Consider the following 11,903-nt stretch of genomic DNA (forward strand, 5'->3'; position numbering starts at 1 on the left):
TCACAAGGGATTAGTGTGTACAGCAGGCCATAGCATCCAGTCAAGTATATGCTCTGCACTTGACAACGATTAGAAAGTGTTTCCTATCAACTTGAATCTCATGGGACTTTCCTACAAAAATACTACTCAATTGCATTAGCAGTGGATTGGTAAGTAAACTGGGAAACTATCAATGAGATTGTCTCTCTCATGCTAATGGAATGTCTTCCTTTAAGGTAGTGGATGGCATATATTTTTTTAAAAATCAGGTAAATCAGGGAAAGACTGAAATGCATAGGCTCTTAAGAAAATTTTAAATATTAGACAATAATAGCTCCAATATTTGGTCCTTGGAAGAAAAAGACTTACAAGGTGAGGCAGACAATGATACTGAAAAGACAAGCAGACATTTTAAGCAGAGGTCCCTGTAAAGCAGTGGTCTCCCCTCAACTGAGGGGGGCACAGGTAGCCATGACAACCTTTATGTGTTGTATTACTATCACACAAACACTGCATTTAATACAGAGTAGCACTTGCAGTGAGCATAGGGCATATTATCTAACGTATTGTTTAGGGTTTTTTTTCCGCCATGAACTATGATACCTCACATATTTCACTCCTCAGAAAGAAGTGATGGGGTGGAGTAAGTCAAGGAAAGACAGTGGAAAGAGGAAATGTCCCTAACATGATAACTGCAAATTTCAGGGAAGAGATCAGGAGGTGAAAGTCCAGTTGGAACATTTATCATGCAGAAAAGGAATGAAGGAAACATCAATGATATTATTAATTTGGCTTAGACATAGGATGAAATATATTTGAGTTATGGTTAATTTAAAAATAACCACAATTAGATGTATAAATGTACACAAACAATGAAAACCTCCAAGAAAAAAAGAGTTTTCAAAGACTGTACAGAAGGAGAACAATTTAAACATTTTTGATCCTATATGGACACACTTATTTGCATTATAAATTATTCAAGAAAAACAAAAGTATAAGTACAGAGGTAACGATGAATGGCTAGATAACCATAACTCAGCATTATAAACTTTGTATATTGCACTATTCTCGTTGTAGGTGTTTTTATTGCAATAATAATACAGGTATATGTGAAACACCCATGTCACATAGCTATACAATGTTGATTCTGTTCTTCCCAAGAGAAACAATGATACCACAACTTTTAATATTATTGGTAACCTATAACTTTAACTATTATTGATCCACAAACAGTTGAAGTTTTGCATTTCGAATGCTTTCTATACACTGAACCATATGTAGTACACATCATTTACATTTGGCATTCTTACACAATTTATTTTTCAACTAATGATATATTTAGTCCTGCTTTATTAATTGTAAGTAGCAAAGAGAAATACATTATACTGCTACATCATAATTTATTTCTTCACTCCCTAATTGATTGGTATTAGGTTTGGGGCCTTCTATGCTGTATATGTGTATGAAGAACATATATATCATAAGGCCATGTATGGAGGATTCCTTCACATGTAAGGTGATGTGATCTGTGGGAAGCAGAACAAGAACTGACAGGAGGACAGGAGGTGTGTCTGCTGTATGCATTTTTTTGTCACATTACTACTGAAGATGACAAAACTGAAAGTCAACATTGGTTAATCCTGGAATGCGCTGAAAGGTGGTCCTTATTTTACTATCTCTGCTATACTTATACAAAATACATGGTAATTTTATAAAGAGAAGCAGGTGTACGAGGAAGGCAGCCCGCTGAGTCTCCGCATCTCCAGTTTCTCCCCAGCGTCCTTTAGCCCTGCTATGGGGGTAATGCAGACACCCTTCTGTGCAGGGGTGTGTCAAGAACAAGGATGGAAATAAATGGAAAAGGAATCAAACCCACTCCCTAAGACACAAGAATTCAAGTAAATGTCAGGAAGGAATACAACAGCTTGTCTGAGAAGAGCTATATTTCTGCTTAGGAGAAAAACAGGTTCTGCCATTTTTTAGAGAACTTAAGAGATGAGCAGATCAAGAACTGGCTGAGTATTGATACAAATTCACATGGCACCTTGTCACCGAGAAGAGGGACAGTTAGCATGGAGACCATGGGATGCTTAGCTCTGATCATTTCCTGCCTGTCCCCACCCCACTGCTTCCCTTAGATGCAGATGCAGGAAAACACCTGTCCTCCTCACAAAAGCATTTGTGTTCCCTGGCTGGCAGCAGTGAGGAATGATGCTTGACAAGTGACCAGATACTGAAGACAGAATATCTGTCCTCAGGAAGGGCAGAGACACCAAGTGAGGCAGGAGGCCACCAGTCAGGAAAGGTCAGCTCATCATGGAGCACAGGTGTGCGCCTCCTGACTAGGTCAACGCTGCTCCGGGAGGTTGTCACGGGCTGACTCCTCACAGTATTTATGTCCCTGGGGGATCAATATCCAAAGCTGCTCATTAGACATCTATTTTTCATGTGATTCTGAAACTTTAAGCTACACAAATCCTTAAAGAATAAGACAACAGAAAAGTAGAAGTCTAGTCTGTAATGGGCTGTGTTGGGGGCGACTTGATAATATGGGTGAATGTAGTAACCACATGTAGTTGCTGATGTAAAACCTTCATGAGATTGTATATCAAGATACCTTAATAAAAAATTAAAACATCTATTGCTAAAAGTCATATAAGTTAATGTTCTTATGCTTAAAGTCTCAATAAGTTGTCAAAGTATTTAGAAAAAATAAGATCTTAATATTAAAAAGACTAAAAGCTAAATTTTGTTATCAATTATGAAGCCTTTTGTCTTTGCCTTTAAAATCTTTTATTGTCATTCTGGTTAAATAAATAAGTATTGTTTTATAGTGACTTATGATTCTATTTAGATTATTTAGGCAAGTGCCTTAAAAACTTTTTGACAGCTTCCCAAAATCAAATTTAAAAAGTTGCTTTTACCTCTAGTTAACTCTGATATTTTCCAGAGGGCCCCTGGAACATGTCAGAGGAATTTTTTCTCCTCATTGGAGAAAATATTTGGCTAATTAGGCTTATTTATCTTATATATATATTTACCTGGAAAGCACTGTCAAAGAGGATGATGCTAAACTTTGTTACTGAATGTTTTATGTTACAGAAATATCCAAATTTCCTTATATCAACTGTCTTATAGTAAACTCTCATCATATCTTTAAACATTGTCATTCACAAGCCTGTTATCATTTGTAGTCACTGATTACTCCTAAATTAGTAAAGAACTAGATTTCAGCAGAACAGGTATTGGTTATATAAGATTAAGTAAACTAAAGAAAATGATTTTGTGGCTTTTTGTCTTCAACTAATTTCAAAACTTTAGTAAAATGGAAACACCTGCTTACAGGACAATAGAAAGGGCCGATGTTTTAATAACCTGTGGGAGAGGATATGCTTGTATTTTTAAACAGGACTAAGATACACCTGTGTGAGTACCAGACAGATTCATCAGACAAGTCTCCACCACCACCTCCTCCCCCACACAACTTCCCGAGACAAAGTGAAAGTCCCTGCCCAAGAAAAAACCTTCAAGAACTTCTAGTCCAGCGTTTACAGAGCCTTGCTCTGCAAGATTCCTGAGAAGCTCGCCAGTCGCTACTAAGTCTTCCCCCACGGTGGTGACTAGCAAGATCAACTCGAGAAAGTGACCCTCCGACCTGAGACCAGATAGAGAAGTTGACAGAAGAAGCCGAAGCTGTAGATCGCCTTCAGGGTTTGCCTATTACTAGCAAAACTTTGTTTATTGCCATGCTTAGGTCCCACCCATATTAACTACATCTCTAAATGAAAAATCTTTCCTACACTCTGAATTATGGAGAGTTGTAGCTTCTGTCGGACTAGTAACACTGCATAAACCCACAGAAAAAGCTGTTTATCAACTTCAAGCCTGTTTGCAAACTTCATATGTCTTTTTGCTATTTTAGAATTATATATCTATGAATATTAGCAAAACTATAGATAAATTCATTATAAATTGTAATAATTGTACTCTTTCTACCTGTATTTCTGTAAAAAATAATGCAAAGATTATTTCTATTGTGTACCATCTCCCATATTTGATCATTTCTGTTACTTTAAATTTTACATGGTTTAATGATTATGAGCTACAAAACTTTCATGATGCCAGCATTCTCTTATTTCAGAAAAAGTGTTTTGTAGCCCCTAGTACAAGAGACCCATACTGCTGATTATTGATCAGTTGTCTAAGAATGTATCATTAGCTTTAGTCACTTAAGAGATTATTGATCAAAAATTAAAATCTAAAGTTAATGCCCTAGAAGAGACCTTGCTTTATGCAAAGACCCAAGTGCAAAATTTAAAGACACGTTTAACCACCAGATGCCACAGTAGCTATAAATAGATTTGTGTTACACCTCATTTATATAATAATACATAAATTTCCTGGGATAAAACAAAAAATCATTTATTAGGAGTGTGGGATGATACCAATTTATCCCAAGCTATGGGCCAGTCGCAGCAAACTATTAGCGATATTAATACTGCTCACGTATCCTCTTCCTCTGCCTCCGAAGTAGCAAGATCTTTTCTTGCCAATCTGCAACATTACACCACCTCCAAAGCCTGGTTTCCATCTTTTACTAATCTAGGAATAATAGCCTTAATAATTCTTTTTCTTGTTTTATTTCTTCGAGTCTTCCTCCAACTGTTGAGCAAAGGGATAAAATATACTGACCTAGAACTGAATACCTTAAAACTTGCTTTAAAATATAAAAAAGGGGGAGATGCCGGGAGCCATGCTACTCAAGCTGTGTAGCAAAGCTCAGGCTGGAGGAAGACCCCAACAAATCAGGGGCCTTCGCAGCTGGCTCCCTCTATTACCCACCTTGATTTTGTTATTTTCCATTATACTATTGGCTTTGTTTTTGCTTGCATTGTTGCCAAAGACAAAGCTAACCTTTGCTAAGCAGCACGGAAAAGATGAGAACATAAACTTCCCAGAAGCTTTTCAGGACAGTGCTCCTGAAGAATAGAACACGCAGGGGCCAAATGGTGATCTTAGCATAAAGTACCAAAACCTGCTGTTAGTTAGTCAAACAGTGACCACCCCATTTCCACTGAGAATGCCCCCCTTGTTTACAATGCTAGTGAAACTAGTAATGGAAAGTTTTATAGAAATAGAGTCATGAGAAAATATTGAATAGAATAACCCTGTTGACACTTAATTAATCATCTCATGTTTTCTTCCCTCTACTACTTCTATAGTTTGTTTTTCTTCTTTCCTAATCACAGCCCTTTACTAGAATTTGTGCCTCATATGTGAAATTACCAAGTACCATAAATTTCCAGGAAGTAAAGATACCTCAAAACAAGTGCTGGACATAGAAGCCACAGAGCATAAATCTGCAAAGAAGTGAAAAACTAACCTTTTCAAAGAATATTCTCTCTCACTTACCAGCTTTACATCTCCCTGTATGGCCCTGTAAGATGGCTGGTTAGCCAGAGACGGGAAAGATTCCTCAAGGGAGGAACAACCTAAGACAGGCACAGTCACAGGGGGGCTCATCAGGTGAGAAAAAGGGGGTCAACAGAGGTGAGGCTTAGAACCTCAACCCCCCCAGTTTTGAGAGAAATCTTCTACACCTGTGGATGTATTGTTGCCCTTGTTCAGCTTGGATTAAGACCTGGTCTGTAGGCACAAACTTGATCATCTACACCTGCCTTCTTACAGTTCTAAATCATGCTTTCTATCTATATCTTGCATTTACCTACTACATTAGCATTTTATTAGATTCACATATAAAGTATAAAAATCAAATGAATAATCATACATTATATTTGACATAATTGTTTATAGTTTAAGGTTTGTAGTTAAAACAGAAACAGTTTCTATGATATGAATGCTCTTGCATTGTTCACCATGTAAGAACTTGTTAAGTCCCTGCAGTAGTAGAGTCATGAGAGACCTGTGTAGCATATGTCAGGGAGATTTTAGTATCCACACAGAAGGAAGAGAAATGTAGATAAGAAGGGGAAATTTAGTTTGCTGCCTACTGTGCCCTATAAAGGGGTATAAGGTGAAGATATGAGTTTATGATTTTAGATTGATTATAAATTTATTAAAGCCTCTAAGAATATTTTTGTGGGAAAGAATCCTAGCTAACTGTGGCACTAGGTGACCTGTATTACACCCTGAGCTGATAGACTCCATAGTCGCTGCTACATACTGCACGCTCCTACAGTCACATGCACTACTTAGAAACTGTGTTGCATAGAAACGTAAAACACAATAGAGTACATGTTGATAGGAAAAGTATGGTCAAGGAACAGAAAAACAATCACCTGTCTAACGCTTGACCAACCATGAATAGATTAGAAAGTAAAAGAAAGAAAAAAGCTTGCCTATACTTATTAACCAACTGCCTATACTAATTAATCATCAGAACAATAAAAAATAATCATATCCTTGTGAAAAATGGTATAAATAAAGCTGTCATCGACACTTTGTCAGAAGACCACCTCCATCTGACTCCATGTCCTGTCTCTCCACTCGCCGACTCTGTCTCATCCTTTTGGGCTTCACATCCCCCGCTGGAGCTGGACTCCTGCACTCACGTAATTGTAGATTAATGATAGCAAAATAAAAATAAATAAAAAATAAATTTAAAAACCAGAATTCATGATGCCTGATTCCTGCCCTGGAAAAGCAGTGTACAGTATCCATCCTTTCCACCTGTTCCAGATCACCTCCATTCTACACAATTAAACACTCCTTTGCTAATAAATTCCAGACTTCTTTTAAAAGTTACAAACAAAAGTGTCTCTATCTAATTAATATACTAGGAAGCCTCATTGAAATTTTAACACGTGAAAACATACTGTTTATATTGTTCAAAATACTTGTAAATAGAGGTAAGATATTGTAGAATTCAAACACTTGGGGTTATTTCATTTTTTAGAGGCGTGAATGTGTCCTGTTCCTTCACGTCTGTTTTCTTTGTGTTACACATCAGAATCTCATTCATTCTCTCTGATCATTTGTGATTGTGATGCATAAAAGCAGAACTCAGTTTCTCTTTTTAGACTTTCATAACCTATTTTCCCTATTTCCACACAATAATTACATTGTACATTTTTCTTCACCTTAGGGGATACCTTACAGCCCTCCATTTTTATTGTGCTTAGATAAAACACAATGTCACCTGAAGGCAGTACTGTGTAGTTTTGTCCTTATCTCATGAAATTTCATTCATAATTTAAAAGATGTGGACGATACTCCATGTTAATATTTATTTTAAAACATTTTCCTTTAAGGGCTTTAAAACTGTCATGTGTTCACCAATACATTTGACATTTTAACGCTTACTCTATGAACTTTCTTAATCTATAGTTTTCCAGATTTATTATTTGAAAATCAATTTTTGACTAGATGACATGATTATGTCATTGGTCATCATCTCCATCCCATTCACTTCAAACACAAGACTAATAGATAAAAACTGCAAAGAAATAACTACTGACCTACAAAAAAATTTTTCCATGTGCTACAAAAAGAACTGAAACATAAAGTGATAGATGCTCCTTTCAGGTAATGAGAATGAAATGTCCTAGGAAAAGACTGAGTGCTTGATGTCAAGGGGACAAGTGGAACTTCCTTATTTGTGGAAAAAGTCTGAACATAGAAATACGGGAACAACTAGACCCATGACTGTGGACATAGAATATCTGACATTAAGATACAAACCTCAGAGAAGAACTGAGCTAATCTCACAGCTGGATTTGCAGTTTTCTCAATGTCACTGAGCAAGAAGAGTCAGTAAACTGAATTCGGCAGCAGAGACCTGGGGATTGGTGAGTGTAATTGTGAAATTGGTAGACAAGGAAACATGAGCACATGGATAGAAAAAGAGAGAGAGGAGAAATCTTTTGCATTCAAAGAAAATATGCTAATGAAAGGGCAATAGAAATAATTGCAATAGTAATATAAATAAACCTGAAAAAGAAAACCAAAAAAAAAAAAATCAGAACATAAGAAGGCCAGCAAGGGTGGAAACATATAAGAGATGGGGAAAAATATTAAAGCGAATATCAAAGAGCTAATGTCAGACAGATTGTATGAACATACTATTGATGGCAAGCAGACACAGGGTAGTCTAGGTGAGGTGGCTTTTGAACAGTTCTAAATTTCTAATGGCTTCAATAAAGGTGTTAATGGTGGAGATATAACATTCGGATGGATCCTGGATATATTTTGATGATATAAACAACAAGGCTTTCTAGAAGATTGGGCTTAGGTTATAAGGGAAAGAAGGGAATCAGGACTGGTACCAGTGAGAGAAAACTGTTCAGCACCATAAAAATGGGAGTTTCCAGCAATGATGTAGGGAAAAACTGTGTGCATGTAATATTTGTAGATAAATATCTGGATTTGGTTTTTCAAAATTGCCTGTTAGCACTGATGTGGGGATGTGGACAGTTGAATATACACTTCTGAAACTCAAGATAGACTATCTTTATGGAGACATAAATTTGTGATTCCTTAGTGTGTGTTGGCCCATAAACCATGAGTCTTGATGCTACTGCACAGGGGTGACGTCAGCTGCGGATGAGGGCTTAATGCCGATCCAAGAGTCCGTCATTTGTTGGTGGTCAGGGAGACAAGAAAGACGATCATAAGTGACAGACAAATAGTAGCTATGACAAGGGAATAAATCCAAAATAATATAGGATGCTTAAAGATGATAAATGAAAGTATTTTAGTAAGAAATAAACTGAATCAGACATTTTTCTGAAGAAGAAATACAGATGGTCCAGAGGTATTTTGAAAATATGTACCACATCACTAATCACCAGGAAAATGCAAATCAAAAGCACAATGAGATATTACCTCATACCAGTCAAAATGTCCACTGTCTAAAAGACAAGGGAACAACCAATTCCAGCAAGGATGCAGAGAAATGGGAACCCTCCTACACTGTTGGTGGCTATGTAAATTGGTAGTCACTGTGGAAAGCAGAATGGAGGTTCCTCAAAAAGCTAAAAATATAAATACCATATGACTGAGTAATTCTAGGAATTTCCCAAAGGAAACAAAATCCCTGATTCAAAAAGGTATATGCACCCTTATGTTTATTGCTGTGTTTTTTTTACAATGACCAAGATATGGAAGTAACCAAAGCGTCCATCATTAGATAAATGGAAAAAGATGTGGTACACATACACAATGGAAAATTATTCATATTTATTACTGGGATTCACAATGGAATTTATTCAACAATAAAAATAATGAAAGAAATAAATCCTGCCATTTGGATCAACATGCGTGGACCAGGAGGTTTTGATTCTCAGTGAAACAAGCCAGACAGAGAAAGACAAATGCCATATCATTTCGCTTTCTGTGGAATACAAAAAAACAAAACAAAATAAAACAGATGAACAAAACATCAGTAGACTCATAGGCACTGAGAAGTGACTAGTGGTTACCACAGGGAGGGGTGGGGTTGAATGGGGAAGGCTGGAGAATAAAGGGATACAAAAATTCACAGACACAATATACATTGGTCACTGGAACATTGTACAGGATGGATAATATAATCAGTGATTCTGTAACATCTTCTTATGTTGATAGAATGCAACCACACTGGAGGGAGTGAGGATTTAATGATGTAACTGTTGAACCACAGTGCTTTCTACTTGAAAACAATATAAGATCATATATCAACTATACTTCAGGAAAAAACTAAATGCATAAACTGAATCAATACTTCTGATAAGTCAATTAAGGGAAAGATTGTTAATTCAACTGTAGGCACTCGACAAGGTTGAGAACCTTGAAGTCTTTAAGAATCCATGAATGGGCCAAATTATTGTTTTGGAGATAAGAGAAAGGCACTCCTGTTCTCCCCACTTGTTGATATCAGTCTCTGAGCAAATTCCAATGGGCTAAGCATGAGGAGATGTTTCACTCCCACTTTAAGATTCTACTACCAGTGTTTCCCAATTTCATAATAGTAGTTTCAATGTACATATCTATGTTTTAAACCTTACAGGCTATAAACCAAAATTATGGGTTTTGTAGCCAATAATGCTGCAGTGAATTGAAAATTATCACAAAAGTGGTTAACCTGTGGTGTGATGTACTACTATGATTATAACTGGAAAATATTGACAAATTAAACTATTTCAAAATTCAACACAGCAATGTATCAGAAACGTTGTAGATAAAGCACATGAAAATGAGTCACACATATAAAGAATACATTCGCTACGCATAAATTCATAAAGGATGGCTATTATAATTGAATAAAGGAAAGATAAAAATATCCATGAAAATATCATAAACAATGGATTTCAATAGAAATATCATAGGCACAAACTTCACATAAGGCAGGAAATAAATGGTCCATGATAGGTGAAAATGCTTACTCTCATAATAAGAGTAATGTAAATATATTACATGATATTTTACAGCCCTTTATCAGAATGAATGAAAATGTATTGGTGATGATGTAGACAGCAACGTCATATAATGCAAGGGTAAATTGGTCAAACTGCTTAGGAAACCTATTTGCGACTAGAGGAAAGATACTTCCCAATAGCCAATAATTCCACTGCAGCTATAAAACGATCTCTGATTTATGCTAGGAGATATGGAAAAGAATATTCAAACAGTTTTATTCATAATAGAAGAAACTATTTGCCAAAAATTTCATCAACATCTCTAAACCTATCTTTTTTATTGTAAACATATGTTACATAAATAAAGAAGCATTGAACATAAGCAAATAGCTGCTAAACTAAACAACATGATTGCATCTCAGAAGTGCAGTGAGGAGAATAAAAACCAAGAAGTGATATTCATTCATTAAGTTGAAACTTTAACAAGGCCAAAAAGAAGCAAATCTTTGTAATGAATTTTATACTTGTATATACAAAAGCAATAAAAACATGTATAAAGTTACAAAAATGATATTTTTCCATGAATAAATGTATGATACTGGCAATTAAGTATTGGCTGCATCAATCCACCTTCTCTGCATGGTTACATTGCTCCTGCCTTTTCTCTGTGTCTTCTCCATATCTGTCTGTATTAATGAAGACACATGTGATTGCATTTATTATCTATTCCTTCACATAACCTAGTTGAAGATCATTTACTAAAAAGGCTTCTCCTAAATAAATATCACTGACTCTATTATCATGACATTTATGTGATATAATGGTATTGAGAATTAGGATGTGGTCATACATTTTGAAGACCACCATTCAGCTCATGACACATATGTCTTCTGTTGACCCTATGGAAAGGTCTAATATCAAGTGACCAAAGGAAGGATAGTCAGTTTTCTGTTTCTTGGCATTATGTGTAAGAATGCCACCTGTATCTGCTTCCCACTGATGAATCTCAAATGTCTCACAATCATCAAACCACTGAGGTAATCTAACTACATCAACTTTATGCTAATGTAAATGAGCATAGTGGATGCGAGGGTTGCCTTGAAAGGGTATGTTTTACCAATGACTAGTCTCACTGAGTACTAAACTGGGGTTAGAAAGGCTAGCTGCCTTACCCCACTGCATGCCTAATTCTGGGATGCAACTGGCATGGTCGTAACCACAGATCAGAAAAAAAGCTAGTCTCTAGAAATGACCACAGCTTTGCTTTCATCCTTTCCATATGCTACACACTTTTTATAACGTTACTCATTTTGAGAGTAACCTACAAAAAGAAAAAAGAAAAGAGAAATACTAATCATGGAACCTAAGACGTAGCATTGCTTCTATGGACCCTAAGGCAAAGAAACCGAATTTAGAATGAAATAATTCTCAAACATCATGGAGATAGACAATAAAGCATCATCATGTTTCAACCCCGTATTGAAATGCATTTCAACATTATGTTATCCAGTCATTTTAGAGGCACACAGTGGTGGAAGAAACAGGTGTTTGGCTCAGCCAAGAATCATG

This window comes from Manis pentadactyla, chromosome 12 (genome assembly GCF_030020395.1).
Source record: "Manis pentadactyla isolate mManPen7 chromosome 12, mManPen7.hap1, whole genome shotgun sequence".
NCBI classification, from domain to species: Eukaryota; Metazoa; Chordata; class Mammalia; order Pholidota; family Manidae; genus Manis; species Manis pentadactyla.